This window comes from Rhea pennata, chromosome 16 (genome assembly GCF_028389875.1).
Source record: "Rhea pennata isolate bPtePen1 chromosome 16, bPtePen1.pri, whole genome shotgun sequence".
Lineage (NCBI taxonomy): Eukaryota > Metazoa > Chordata > Aves > Rheiformes > Rheidae > Rhea > Rhea pennata.
Window position 1 is genome coordinate 9,629,234 of NC_084678.1, and position 15,525 is coordinate 9,644,758.

Sequence of the window (15,525 nt, forward strand, 5' to 3'; positions counted from 1 at the left end):
AGAAGTTTTACTATGGAAAAAAACAGCAACAAGTTGAAACTTATCACAGTAGCTGCAGTGAACAAGTTAAGAGAATGAGACTGGGGGCAAATCAGTAGAAAAATAAATGAATTATGACAAGCCTAATTTTTTGTTTTGCTTTTCTTGAGAGCACCTTCTCAAGTTAATACTCAGAAGCACTAGCCTCACTAGCACAAACAGCACATGTAGGGAAAAGATGTCCTTAAAAAAAAAATCTATTACTATTTTTTGTAGTATTTATTACAAAAGGTCTATTCTTTCATGATTTTCTACTTTAAGTGAATTGAAACAAACTAATCCAAAAGATTTTTCAGTCTTCAGTAGCTAGTTTTATGTAAAAATCTCAGTTATGTTTATTTGAGTTAAATATTAAACAGCTCTTTAAGTAGAGACTGAAAAAGTTTGTAGCGGTAAGTTAACACTCCAAATCCAGAAAGCAGGTTGAGGATAGGAAAAAAATCTTTCCAATCCCTTCACAGCTACAATTAAGGTGCTGGGGGAAAAAAATGAAAACCAGTAAGTTTCCAAAATACCACGAAGCACGGAAAAAAATAAAGTTGGAAAATATTCTAGAAAAGATTAAGAACTATTTGTATAGCAACCATTAAGACTGTTTTTGCTGATACGAATTGAGAATGCCAGACTGACAATCCATGAAGTACATGCGGTGCCGTACAGCAGAGGTTTCCCAGCATGGCATTCCATTACGGGAGTTCAGGCCTCAGTTCAGTCTGGAGACTGGCGGAACAGAGTTCCATTCTGAGCTCCCTTTCAAGGGCTGCGATCCCTAGTCAGCAGCACACTGCAGTGAGATGCTCAGGACTTGCATTCCATTTCTGAACTGCTCCTAATAGGCTGCCTGATTTTTGGGAAGATCTTTCACCTCCCTATAATGCAGATTTTATCTAAAAATGGGTTTCATGTTACAGCAGCAGCTCTTAAAGTGAAGTAAGGGAAGGCAAACAAACAATGCTAAACAAGAACTAAAATTACCGTCAGTGGCTGTTGTAGTGCTAGATTATTTTCATAACATCAAACTAAACAGTAACTAGACTGAGGCTCAACAAGCCCATCTCACAAATAACACTGAGTAACTGTCACATGTTAAGATCACTGTCACTATTATAAGCTAGATTTGAACCTCTGACCTACATCTAAGACTCTGAATCAAATCCTGCCACGTGACATAGCCTCTTTTGAAAAGTCCAATAAAGGAGCCAGAAATTTGTGGTAAAACTGAGTATCCATAGAGCTGAGGATGTCTCATACTGCAAGTAGCTCCCATCTATGTAGAGAAATTATAGGGATAAGACTGGTTTAAAAAGAGGAAGTACAATTGGAGATCTGAGGTACTAAAAAATCCTTAGAGAGTATTAAAAATTTGTGAAACTAAATTGTACCAATAATCAAACTCAGCAATAATACCTAACACATCTTTTAATATATACAATTATCAGCCCCTAAACCCCAGAGCTATGTGCTTTACACGCATCACTGTGCTGAACCTAAACATGTTCATCATGTGATATACATCACCATTTATAATTTATTTTTTAAAATGTGCACTGCATTTTAAAAACTCACTGAAGTATTCTTACAAGCTCTGCCATTCTTTAGAAGACATTAGCTTCAAATTACATTGCTGTCAGCCCAAATCTTTGATACCTGTGAAGTTCTTGGATTCAGTATTTAAGTTCTCAATTACAATATGTGGCATCCAGTGCCTAGTTTTAGGAATTCAAGCCTATAAACTTACATCCAGATTATTAAATCAGATCTTGGCCCAACTCAGTGCCCTGTATTTCTGATGTCCCAAAAGTTCTCCAGACACAAGGCAGACTGGTACAGTCTGTAAAGATCCAGACTAGAAACTTGAATCCCAATTCTGAAAGTCATTCTGAGATTCTGAAAAGCACCTTATAACAAAAGTTATCAGTGCTGATTTTAAGTGAAGGTTCCAGAACTACACAGAATATGCCATTAGCTTAGCAACCCCAAAGACTGCTGAGCTAATAATGTGAAACCAAGGGCTTTATGAGAATTTTAATAGCACTGAAGTCTTCACTTCTTGATTCTTGTGAGAATTCCACACTCAAAGCTGTATCAGTTCAGCCATTAACTTCTGGAAGTTTCTAGGAGTAATTTCCCAAACTATCTGCAAATGTTATGGCAGTCTAACATCAATTTTAGAAAACAGAAATTTCATTTGGCAGTTATTCAAAATTTAATACTGTTATCATTTGTTTTTTTTTGGAGGGATGAATGTTTTAATTCCTGTAAAAACCTCCTCCTAAAGATATTCATCACTTTCTCATATATCCTTGGAGTTCCTAAACTCCTCACAGAAAATGCCAAATTTCACTTAAAGACAATGGAATTTGAAGTTGCTCAGAAACACTACCAGGTAGCCCCTATATATTTCAGGGCCTCTTCAAGGACTGTATTTCTGTTCAATTCAGAAGTGGAAGGACATCTTGGGAATCAGTAATGTACATCCTTCAGTGATTTGAAGCTAAACTGGAGCCATGAAGAGGCATACATTCCAGAAGCCATTTTCACCATTTTCTTGGTGAAATTGATTCCTAATCAGCATTAGTAAGTAGACTGAAATCTGCTTGGTATCCCTGTTTGGTTGAATATGCCCAGTCATTAGAGACATATGTAGAGGAAAACGTTCTCATTGTGTTTTGTTGAAATCGGGTACTACTTAGACTGGAATTAGAGAAATATGGACAATAGCATAACCACTCTGCACACTTCTGGAAAAAAAATGCTCTGCCCAAAGTATAGATATTTGTTCCATGAAGAGTTTCAGTTGGGGCACCACTGTTTAATAAAATGAATCTTGGTTTTCTCATTATATCTCTGTAACTTGCTAATTATCAATAGCAATACAGGCATATTCATTCAGCTATGCCAAGCTGTAAAATTCTCAGTGATAGAATTTAACACTGCTAAAATACTGTTCTATCCAGGCATGGAACAATCTCTGTGATATAAGTTATAACCTACACCTAGCCACGTCTACAAAAGTGTTAACTAAAGTGTATTTATCTCAAGTTATGTTATTGTTAAGAAATGTATTCAGGCTTCAGAAGTATTCAGCTGAGGAAAAACCTGTGAATCTACCAAGGCATTCTTTATGTACCTAAGTTTCACTTAGTTACATAAAGTTTCACAAGTTACCCACTCACCAGATATAAAGCAATTTGTACTAGGATCCTTTCCCATTCAGCATCACATTGTTGCCACAACACAGCTGTCTGCACAGCCCATGGATGTTGAACCAGGAGACTTTATTTCACAAAATCATAGGATAGTGAAAGGGGAGAAGGATGGTAGCTCAGGGTGACGGGGAGAAACTAGTGTTTGGGCAGCAAATGTCACCTTTGCCGTACAACAGAGTGAGAACCACTGAGCGTACTTTGCTCTGTATTTATGAAGATATTAGGCCTTCTATTCTAGATTTCTATTTGACCAAAGTTTCATTATTAAGTATTTACCACTGCTTGGGGAGTAGTACTGCATTCTGTGCTGCATATGTACTTCTCACATGCCTGGCTTTACATTGATTAAGCTGCCTCACAGGAATGAAAAATAAAAATAATAATGCACAAACCTTATTAAATTCAAGATTTTCCACAGTCTTTGATGGTCCAATGTAAATTCTGATTTCATCTCAGATGGATTTTGCTGAGAGTATTATGGATTTCTTCTAATCCTTAAGAAACTGCTCTGTTATAAAAAAACACACACAATTGGTTGTCGGCCACTTGTCAAATTAATGATTTTGCAAGTCTATGATATTTTTCATAAATTGCTTAATGGATTTTCCTCATCCTCATTGTTACTTGGGATCAATGGCTTACGTGCAGAATGTGCAAACCTAAACACAAACAAGCCTCAATCATCCTATTGTTCAAATACACATTTTTTGGTTTTGGATGTTCACAGCCCAACCTATTGTAACTGATGATATAATGTCAGAATTCTAAGCTATTAGATGGCTCATGCATCCCATGGCATTGTTCATTTGTGTAACAGATGCAAGACAAACATGGTACACACATATCCCACAGAAGGAATGAAACCAAGATGGATGATAAGATTATATGAAGGCTAAAGTCATGATATTTAAACTATCCTATCTTATGGCTGGATAGGGAAAACATATCTGGGAAAAATCCTAAAGTTTCAACATTTAGTTGTATTCCAGACTGGAACAAAATAAAGATCTTTCAGATTTTTTCCAAGAGAGAGAATTCATAACCCATATATCAGCACCCAAATTCCAAACAAATCTTTCTTTAAGGAACTCTTCTGAAACATAGGAAACCAAAGTTAAAGTTCCTGTTGTGAGTGCCAGCCCTAGACTGATTTTCTGCAATAGAAGGTCTCTTAAAATCTTATTTTGACTTGAAATTGCATCCTCGATCTTAGAAGTCTTTTGTAAAAACTATAACAAGTTAACATGAAATTTCTATTCTAAGAGATCAGAATTTTTAGACACAATGTTTGGCTAAAAATCTTGAATCAGTATTCAATCATTCCTCTTACAAGCTTAGCTATATACCTCTATTTCAGATAAGGAAAATCTTGAACCAGAGACTTTCATGATTCACTGAAATGGTGGAAGTAGTGAAATGTACTTCCCAGATCCGTATAGTTAGTCATACAAAAACAGTACAATTTTCTGTGAAGACACTGACTTTTCCAGCACTTAAAACTACGTTTTGGCAACAGGATTTTTCACCTCATAAAACAAGATGTTCTAATATTTGAAAATGCTTTGCTGTAGCAAAAGTGAAGTCCCTTGTTCCTTTTAAAAAGTCCCTTGCAAAAAAATAGAATGTTCATGCTAAAACGGTTCTGAAATCGACTGTAAAATACTTTAAATTCTTCCAAACAAAAAATTAATATTTGATAGGATTTTACTGACAGACTGTCATGCAAAGAACTTTCAAAATGAATTTTGTTTATTTGCTCCCCTTTTGGAGTTCTTGACAGTTTCTTTAAAACAAATTCATTACTGCTGTAAAGACTTAATGGTTAAAGTCTTCTGGTCTGTAATAAGAGCTCAACTTCGTTTTCATCAAAATCAGTGGCAAACTGCCACAGATGTTACATGATGCGGGCTGAGAACCAGCAATTCTGAGTTTGAGTTACCCATTCCATTTCTGATCTATGAAAAGAGGTGGAAATTCATACTACTGACTCTTGCACGTTGAACTAGATATCTAAATGAGGAAGCTAGCTGCCCTTACTAATTCCATTGTCAATGCAAGATGGTGGTATAACTGGACCAGAATTTAATGTACCTAGTTCTAAATTGCTATCTCTTTCTACTTACTGTTAAGGGAATTAAAAACTGAGTAATGGAAACATAAGATTTACTCAAAGATTAAGGAATGTGAATGCCACTTCAGTTAATCATGTAAAAGCCTATGCTTACAGACTGACTGGCCATTATTAAGTACTAACAATACTTTGCAACCAAAAACCCCGAGGTTATTAACAATCATGTGGCCAATGGCTTCAAGGAGAGTTTATACTGAATATTTGTATTTTAGAAGCACTTGCTTATTCCACTGAGAAACTAACAGCTTACATTTTGTGTGTTGTTCTTGGTATTTGTCAGTTTTCTTTACACTAGAATAAATACATATATTTGCAAGATAATAGAATATGCAGAACAGAACTTGAGAGCCAAATCTTCACTAGATGTAAACCTGCATCAGTGAGGTTCCCTAATTTGATCAAGACATAGTTTGTGCATAATAAAATTTCTCAACTACATCATTTGATTTTCAATTTGTCAAAAGATAAGTCATAAAGTCAAAATGTCAAAAAGTTCCTTGAAGTGGGGATAAGTGCTGCGTCAATCAAATATTCATGATCTACAGGTGTCAGAGAAGGTTTTCAATTTTTCATTTTGGTCAACACTTGGACAGCTAATATGATCCAAAAGTGTCATCTGTTTTTTCCTGTGGGCAGACTCTTTGCTTAATGCAATCCACATGAGCCCAAATTTCTGTACGAAAGAACACATTCAGTGGACCTCATTAAGCATTGTTTCTTTCTTCACCCTTTCAATTCAACAAATGCCTTGCAAAACATACTATAGCATATATAAATCCCACAAAACATAAAATAGTTGCAGAGCTACAAGCATCAATACTGGAGATTTACAGGTGGCAGGTAGCAAAAATGATGTCTGTAATACACAAACTAGCAACTTCAGATTTTCAAACTACCATAGCTTTGGTTAACCCTGCAGTGTCTAAATTTCAAAGAGGTACACAGTAACCTGTATTCCTGTGGAGTTCTTGTCTTAGTTGTCAGTGTTCTGGTAATAATGCAACTAAAATAAACATTTTAGTGTACACAAATGATCACTTCCTCCCTTCATTTAAGTAATCATAATTAATTTAGAAGCATATGTGGAAAACAACTGAACACTGTCTTTCACAGGCTCCTTAAAGGGTCCTGCCATTCAATTTCCTATTAAAGTTATATTCCAATACCTTTAGCCTTCATGGTAATTTAACACATTTTACTACAGAATTGGCACAGGCAAAAATACCCTCATGGTCAGGGACTGAAGCTCAGCAGACAGTGATTTTTGACAGCTTTAGGTCATGTGACCACATCTTTACCGTGGTATTGTACTTTTTTGTGCTTTTACTGCACCTGAACTGAAAAAGACATTTTAATCACTCCTGTGATAAAGACTCATTATAAAATGTTTAAGAGTTTGGAGGCTTTCAGTTGACAAATAGTCTACAGGAAGTGTTTGCAATGATTCAGGTTTACATTTATGAAAGATTTATATCCCAGGTACTTCTGAGTTTTACCGAACTACTGTTCATCAGTTAAAGATCAGAGTCAGAGGAATCTGATTATAGTTTTATCTGCTTCATCCTTTGGGTGGATGCAGACAACAACACGGCAGATAACAAAAAATTATGTTACGCGTTCTGTATTACATTTTAAATAGAATATCAGAATTTTGACTAATTTAGCAAACCTGTTAGGCACATTCCTAAGTATGCATATAAACCATGCTGTAAAGAATTTTGTTGAATCTAGGCCTCCATGTGAAATTGGTAGCAAATAAAAAGCCTTCAAAAGGAAAAAACTTAAAATTAGAAGACTCAAGCCTTTGCAGTGTACTTCATATTTGACATCTTCAAATTTAAGTTTGTAGTTAATATGCCAAAGAACAGGACCTGAATCTAAATCCCAAGTATTTGTATTTCTTCTGATTTTTCTATTCTATTGCATTTTCTAAGATTAAAGCTATCAAATACATCAATCTTTTCCTGGCTTCTGATTAAAATACAGGAGTGCTAAATACATAAATTATAATGCACCTGGAATTTGACTGATATTACTGGACTATGTATCTAGGTAACCAAAATTCTTTCCAAGACATTAAGACTAGACAATATTTTAAGGGCATTTTAGTTACTTAACTGTCTAGCTCTTAGTGAGAGAGCAGACTTTATGTTACACAAGATCTACAAAAACATCCTACACTTATTCTGTGATTTGCAAAAGCATTTATAGTACATAGGAGGCTGAATCTTTAATTTCCAGAGAGATTTTCAATCTCACAAATAATACATGCACTTCCAAAACTCTGCACAGTGACAGAGCACTAGCTATAGCATCATAAATAATATTGCTGAATTGTGGCAGAGATGAGGCAGAAAGGCAAGACTAATTTAGAGCTTTGCTACAGCTAAGTTACACTACTTAGAGTTGTCAAGGAATGTATCTGCAGAAGTGCACCATGTTCATGTGTCAGTTCAGCACCCTATAATTCACCCCACCACACAGTACAGACATGTCTTTTAAGCTTTTAAGTTAATAGGTTCTGAAAATGTTATCCCAAGCTAGATATGTGTACAGCTTACTGCATACAGTGGTGATAATTACACATGCAGTAGGTAAGTTTTCCTATATTTATGCCTGTCAAAGATACTAACTTCACACAGAAGCAAAGTGAAACAATAAGCAATGCAGAATATACATTTCTAGATCAAACATGCAAAGGCAGTGTTTGTAATAGATGGAAGTTTTGCTTCTGTTACAATACAAAGTTAAAATAAACCATTTTAAAACAAGATCATGCAAACTTATTTGATATAAATCATCCTGTAGAGAGCAGACACCCCATGGATAAAGGTGGTTTGTTTTTCTCTCTAAAACCTTAGATAATTAGTTTTGGTTGTCATGCAGACCTCCTCTTTAAGAGGTTACTGTGACCTATTCATATTGATCTATGTGGAGATAGGACTGAAATGTTGACATTTTGTAAGTGCTTTTACGTTTTCACAAACAACATTTTTCATAGTAACCAGAATAAATTGGTTTGGTTAAACTTCCTCCTATTTTAACAGTTAGAAAACAGTCCTACTACAAGGATTTCCTTCTTTTATAAATAAGGAGAGCTTGCGATTTAATCCTTTAGCACTCAAAAGTGATTTGTATGTGGCATGCTCACTGGCTAATGCCATGGTCAGAGAAAGTAATCAAGTTTTTTAAAAAATGGACACACAAAAGTTCAAAATGCAGATCTATTCCTTCATTATTCTGACTACATATGCAATTTGCACAATTGCAACCACATTCCACATTTACTGCAGGAATTTACTAATTTCCATATGTTACTGTGTAATCAGCACGTTCAGCTTCCTAATGTGTTTGCAAACAAGTCTGGTGGACATTTTACATATGTATTTGGATGCTTAAAGTATCTGCTCCAAAATGATTAAAATGTAAAATACACGACAATAATATTGGAATATCACTTGTCATTACTGGCATATATAAAGAATAATCCTACAAAACATACAGGCTAATCTCCACACTCTTTTTAGCACTGAAGAACACCTTATTTGAAGATGGCTTCTTTAAGAAAAGAGCTACAAGTAGAACTGGAAATAAGGACTGAGGTTAGACACTAGGATATAATATCTAATGATGAGGCTACTGAAGCACTGGAATAGAACACCTGAGAGTATTACAAAATCTCCATTCATTCAGCTCTTTAAGAACATCGATGTTCATCTAAATGCTTTGTTTCCCTATGCCAGTACAGTCTGTGTCCTTGACATTCTCCTCCCCAGCTGATTACTCAGTGGTTCTCAGATTAAGGTTGAGAAAGGGATACTCCATGCATTCTATTGTGGAAGAACGAACGCCGCAAGCTGCCAAGATGAGTACAGATGTGGCTGGGAGAAAGTAATGTGAGGGAAAAGAGTAGAAATGCACTGCCTAGTTCTATCTCAAATTCCTGCATACATCCTTCACTCTGTTCCCAGAGACTCCAGCAATGTACTCTTCCCCTCTGCTCCCAATATTCTTTGTAACTCTCTGTTTGAGAATCACATAGACAAACATCTGTCAGAAATTATACCACTGTATCTGATCCCTAATTTTACCTCTCAAGATCTCTTCCAACCATATTTAAATATTACTCCACTCTTTCATGACATATGAGGCCAACCCTAGCTAGTCAGTGTGTATAGAATATACTAGAAAATTCACAAGCTGCAAGTTTTGCCCAACTCTAGGTTTCCACAAGAACCAAGAAGCAGCAGAATGTGGACAAGATACCATCTTAATTCAGTAAAAAAGGATTATCTACATTCTAAATAAGACTAGAAGATCTGTTTGCTGCTAGAAAAATACACACAGTCTTTAATTCTACCTATGCAGCACTCACATATCTTTTTTGCAAAGCATCTGTGTGTAAGGCACATGAGAACAAGACTGACTTCAGAGTCAGATGGTTTTAGTGACCTCTTAAAATATGTGATAGTGTTTGCTTTTTGTCACTTCTTAGTTCATAGAATAGTTTATTTGAATTTTACACATTTTCTATCTGAAATTATTTGAAAAACAGTATGGTTTGACAATTAAAAACAAAAAGTATTCAGAAGTCTTCAAACAAAACAAAGAAAGAGCTCACAGAAAACATTGGGCAGGAAATCTCTGCAGGCACAGAATAGAAGGAAACAGAATTCAAGGCCAGCTCTCACTTAAAATAGAAAGGATGATCTAGTCATAATTACTGATCACACTATCTGTCAGAGAAAGGAGAATTAGTAACAGCAGTGTTTTAATTTCATAATAATGCTTTAATTTCTCTCTTTTTTATACTTGAAACAACGTTTGACAATATCAGATTAGAATTCCTTGTTGAAGTCCTGCTCAATCCACTGAAATTCTGTTCAAGCAAATACATTTCTGTATGTCATTCTATACAATTCATGCAACAGGGAAGGAGACATAGAACAAGGAATTGCACCTTGCTTTTATTTTCCTTAATCACAAATCAGATTACACATAACAAAAGGGATAGGGCTTCATCATAAAAGATGTGCCAAACAATTTATACTCTGTATCCTCATTACAGAATTGGAAACAATTACATCTCTTGAGGCACAATCATTCTTGGAGCTTCCTTTGGGACATAGCAACTCGAAAAAAATGGCAGTGATTGGTCAGTAAACAGCAAAACAGCATTAGCCCTTGTAGCTTTTATAAACCATAGCACTCAATAAACAAGGTGTCAGTAAACTGAAGGAGAGTTTTTACAGATGAAATACTACCATTTCCATTTAAATATAGTGCTGAGTTGGCTTGAGAGTTGGGCTGAGAATACCTGGTTCAGTAGAGGGTGGGGGGAATAACTAGTCTCCCAGTTATCAGAGAAATCTAGTTGCGAGTAACATCAAGGTGCCTGCTTTCAGCTGGCAAGACAGGGATGTTCACAAAATATTCCTAAAATACTAAAGATTCTGCTGTGTCTGAACTAGCACGGCAGTGTACAATGTGAGGGTGTACAGGGTTTCAGGCACTCTGGAGTACTGCACAGTCAGCAAAGCAATATACATATATTTTAACATTTTAAAATATTAGTAGACAAGGCTCTGAAAAATCAATTCCTCTTTTATATGTTTCCAAAAGTATTTTTAAGCTTTCTAGAGTCAGATTAGTAGCAATAGCTATGACAAATCTGTTCTCTGATTTATACTAACCATTGTATCATCAACCTGTCGAGGTCAGATAGAATATTGGCCCCTGGATACAAGCCAGTAGATCCACTACCCCTCTACCCCCAGCAATTATGTATTGTGCAATTTCACTATCATCTGAGTAGATACTTCCAAGAAGATTTCAGAAGCGTCAACGTAGGTTAAAATGCTCCCTCCCCAATCCCACCACCCAGTTCCTTCTCCACCCCAGCACCTCCCCACGCACAACTTCTCTCTTCTGTTTATCTTTGGTTTTAAACACTCTGATCAAAAATTGACTTTGGCTGTTCTGCCTGAACTCTGAAGTGTTTGAGCAGATAAGATTCAGATAATACGTTAGAAGAAAGTTTCATAGGTCCCCTTCCTCCTGGCAGGTAAGAGAACAACACCAGCCATGCAATGAGGTACATTCTTTCCCTTGCAGAACTATTTGTCTGGCTTGCCGGCTTATCAAGGTAGGCCAGTGGAATTTTCACTATATCTGACTTGGAAAAAATATATCAGGTGAAGGTTGCTTGTTTATACACAGTGCTGAGGAAATACAAGGTGTAAATCTACCTCCTGCCAACCCAGATGTGCTGTTAGTTTTTAAGGCAGTTATATTAAGCTCTTCTTGCACTAAGTGAAAAGGAGCTGATCTGAGATTCTTTCCCTTTACAGGAAATACATTCAGAATGATAGAAGAACTTGCATACTACAAAAGTAGTAAGATACGGCTCCAGAAACAGTTGGACATTTTTTATACACACACACACACAGAATGGAATATATAAAGCAATATAGTCACCTCTATTTCAGACTACTGGTTAAAATGGACATATTCTTATTTTCGTACAACTAATTTTTTCTATCTAGAGGTGTACCTAAAACTAGACCATAGTAGTTTGAAGGTAAAAAGAATTTCAGAACACTCTCGTCACACAAGATAGTTTCTGCCACCTATAGTGAACTTGCTTACGTTTTTTTGGCATAAAAATTAAGCTCATATTGTGTTGGGCATACAATTGAATTTGTGTTTGTCAGAGCCCATGCTATATTTATGCATCATCCAGGGGACAGCCTATGGAAAAGGCTCCAAACAGAATCACTTAAAATATCACCTTATCTTAATTTAAATCACTGAAATAGGAGACTTACTTCGCTGTGGTGTCACAATTTGAAGTCTTTGATAGCAATACTTGCTTAAAGCATTGATATTTAATTCTATAACTTTCCTGCTCTAGTATCAATGTTCTCTCTTATGCTAGAAAACAGTTCTATAGCCATGTAGTTTGCTGTACCACAGACCTGGTCGGGATTAAGCAGATGAGTTCCTAGATCCATTCCAAAGCGCAGCTGCATAAAAAGCTAGGCTGAGACAATGAAAGGGGTGATATAAAACAGGAACCAGCAGCAGGTGGCACAGGAGGTGAGGACAGGCCAATATTTCTGTCAAACACTTTGCATCTGGATATATAGCCCAGAGTCTAGTCAGCAGCTCATGCATATAATTTGGTTAGCTTTAAACTTCCTGTACTGGTGGCAATAAACTCAGTACAGACTGCAGAACCCTACAGGAATGTGAGTGGCTATGAATGGCTTGCTTGCACTGAATGCCATGCTATGGTTATAGTGATACCAGTGACATACTATCTCAGTATTAAACTAACAGCATATCAACCCAAACTGAAGTTAATACTTCTTTGCATACGCACAAACAGCAGCCACAACTTTGAATGAACCAGCATTCTCTTGAACTTTAGCTTGAGATGAAAAATATTTATGTTTGCAAAATTACAGGCCCACAATAAGGCCAGACTCATCCATTCTGTAGCTCTAAGATATTCAGGTGAAGCGGAGTCCATACTCAGATATGCCATACCTGCTGTGAGGAAAAAGAAAAAGCATGATGTAAAGACATGGTTGCTGAATATGTTATTTTCTCATTAATATAGAACACTTGTCTAAAGCATAAAAGAGAGAAGCCCTGGGATAAAATACCCTAAAATCACAAAATATAACCTAACATCTTCTATGACAGCAGAGAGCACATAGTACATAAGTTCCAAAAACCAGAATTAACTGCATTTTAAAATTTTATCTTGAAAACTAAGCAGCCTGGCAAAACTTGAATGTGGACTAATGTTGCAAAATTAGAGCCAGCTCTGAAAGGATAATTTTATTTTATTATTACCACATTAGCCATAAAAAAAATATCTTTCCAGTGATTATCTCCCTATTAGTTGCTGCTTGACCTAAAATTCTTATGAGTAAAATTCTTCAGGAGGATACGATTATTATGAGCTCTAAGGACTATAGTGCCATCCAATGGTAAAATGGTCTTTTGCAGCTCTGGCTTTCTAACCAATTTCCACCTCTACCTGCTTCCACTACAGCATGATATTAACCTTAAATACATCCTGAAACATCTACAAAAGTTGAAAATCAGAAGCAGTAGAATGTGCATGTGTGTATATATATATATATATATATATGTTATATACCCCTTCCACATACGCAATTTATCACAATCACTGGTGACCAAAACTTCAAGGTATATGTAATAGATAAGTATTACTCCCTTCCTCTTCACATAGAATTCTGACATATCATTTCTTCAGGTTAGTTTAGTATAAACTCATGTTCATGTGCAAAAAAATCTTTTTAACAGGGGCAGTGAGTAGAGTTTTTGGTATCCTGGTCCTACTTGTAGGATTCTGATTATCCAATCCCAGAACCTTTGTTTCAAAATACCTTAAGAATAAGACTGCTAACTGAGCAACTAGTCACGAAGAGCCCAGAAATCAAAATATGATGCTTTAGCCAGTCACAAATATTGCCTCACCATAAAACAGAACTTGCATATTTGCAAACTTTCTTCATCACATTGCTTTGAATCATGGAGACTGAAGAGAGGATATGAAATACAAGTTGGAGTCTGGACAAGCACCTTCCTTTTTTATGCAGTGGAATTAAGCAATGGGATCCAAGTCTTTATTTTGGCTTCTCCTTTTCTTTTCCAGTGCCAAATTCTAATGGACAATTTACCAATTAAACACTCTGAATCAGAATACACTGGGATCAGGAAGGAATGTGCCTCAGGTTATATAGGCTGGAATTATTTTGGGGAAGGATTACCTTTCTCCCTAAAGTGCAAAAAGAGTTGTGTCCTGAGATAATAAAACATTTTCAAGTAACAAAAACCTGCATTATTGTAAGGAACTATGTTACCGGTAATGCCTTTAATCTCTTCTGCCCATTTTCCTGCAACACTTTCAAGATTTTGCAACATCTAGTATTTTGTAAGTTAGAACTTAAATTTCATATAGGCTGTTAGGAAATGTTTTGCTGCTCTGGAACATGTGGAGAGTGCAATCTGAGGACTAAATATCTATTAAATGGTTAAACACATTTGTAGGGCACAAGTGTCTGATCCAAGTGGCTGTTTCTTTTCAGCCCATATTCTAGACCAAAAACGTATTTAATACCTTCTATTCAACTGGGACAGGCATCCAAAAGTATGAAGCCTGTGCAGTAAAATTCAGCATTGGTATAAACATGCATTACCCCCTTTGACTTCAACTGCAATTTCAAGTCCTTAAACCAGAGCAAGCCAGGACTGGAAATGTCATGAAACAGTCTCTCATAAAATCTCCAATCCATTTGTTCCTACTACCTATTTTATTCCATCTCTACCATCACTAGATAGTGTTTTAAGATTTTTTTTCTAAAATTGCACTAGTCCCTATCAAGAAGGAAAGAGTTCAGAAGTCATCGAAAAAGCTTTCAAAACAAGCCAAGCTAAGCAAGTATCAATTTTACAAATAGAAGCATTTCAGACTAAAGTATTTTGCCAGCAAGAAAAGAGCATGTTTCACAGTGAAGCATGGAAAAGAACAATATAGAAAGTTACATGACTTTCAACTCTTAATAATCTTCCATCGCTTATAGCAAAGTTTTCAAAAATACATTAACAATTTTAAGACATTATGAATGAAGGAAAATAAAAATAGAACTTGAATTATTACTTAACAGGACAGGATAGTTTCTGCTGTCACATACAGCCTAAGTTAGAAAGACTAAGCCTGAGACCCTACAGCATTTCTGTAAGAAATAATTTTGTGCTATACTTTAGATGTTTATATTATTCAGTGATGGGGGTGGCCATGCTTACTGCATACAAGACAGCAATTCCTCTAATACTTGTTTTGGAGAAGGAAAAAGAGTAGTTATGATATGCAGCAGCTGCAGCCTGCTCAGCACCTTGCTGTTTCCCTTCCCTGCCTCCCTATCTTCCCTTCCTTCCTCCAGTACCTTGGTCCATGGTTGAGATGCTACATCTACTGAGATTCTAAATTTCAGGCTCACCTTTGGAGAATCAGAGACACTGTAATGGGTAATTACAGTGTATCAAGATAGAAATCAACTACAGGGTATCAAGATACAATTATCATTACAGAATCAATACTAAAAACAG

The 15,525-nt window shown here is 36.0% G+C and overlaps 1 long non-coding RNA gene across 2 annotated transcripts in view; it reads right to left on the reverse strand.

Moving 5' to 3' along the window:
* The window catches only part of LOC134147846 (uncharacterized), an 85,953-nt gene extending 82,200 nt beyond the window's left edge, over window positions 1-3,753 (reverse strand). For both annotated transcript variants that reach the window (XR_009960082.1, XR_009960081.1), the window contains exon 1: window positions 3,641-3,753. This is a non-coding gene — a long non-coding RNA (uncharacterized LOC134147846). The remainder of the gene's footprint in view (window positions 1-3,640) is intronic.
* Window positions 3,754-15,525: the final 11,772 nt, after the last annotated feature.